Source organism: Geospiza fortis, unplaced genomic scaffold (assembly GCF_000277835.1).
Source record: "Geospiza fortis unplaced genomic scaffold, GeoFor_1.0 scaffold37, whole genome shotgun sequence".
Classification (NCBI taxonomy): domain Eukaryota; kingdom Metazoa; phylum Chordata; class Aves; order Passeriformes; family Thraupidae; genus Geospiza; species Geospiza fortis.
Window position 1 is genome coordinate 605,265 of NW_005054449.1, and position 694 is coordinate 605,958.

The following is a 694-nucleotide window of genomic DNA, read 5'->3' on the forward strand; positions in this document are numbered from 1 at the left end:
ACTAATACATTGTTTTTTTCTCTTGTTTGGCCAGTCTGATATTATTCCCTCTTTATTATCTCAGCTGTGATTTTCCTGCTTTAGCCACTTTGAGTGGCCATCCCTGGGCCGGATGCTGGATTGACACTCACCAGACATCACTGCTGGGGCTTCCTGCTGGGATTTCCTGGGAAGCAGCTCTGGCAGCTCCGGGGGAGGCAGGCAGGGCCTGTTCCACCACACCTGTCCCTTCGGTACCTGGCCTTTATCCCCTCAGAAAATGTCCCCTCCAAATCTATCCCCTCACATCAGTCACATCCACGTCCCCTCAGGACCTCTCCTCAGTCCCCAGTCCCCTTACATTAGTATCCCGTCACACCTGTCCCCTTCACACCTCACACCTGTCCCCTGTCCCCTTAGCACTGTCCTCTCTCCCTCACACCAGTCTCCTCACACCTGATCTCCCTTACATGTCCCCTAGCCCCTCAATGCTGTCCCCTCACACATCCCGTTCCCTTATACCAGTCCCCCGACACCTGTCCCCTCAGCACAGTTCCCTTAGCACTGTCCCCTCAGCGCTGTCCCCTCAGCGCTGTCCCCTCACACCTGTCCCCTCAGAACAGTCCCCTCAGAACAGTCCCCTCAGCGCTGTCCCCTTAGCACTGTCCCCTCAGCGCTGTCCCCTCACACCTGTCCCCTCAGAACAGTCCCCTCA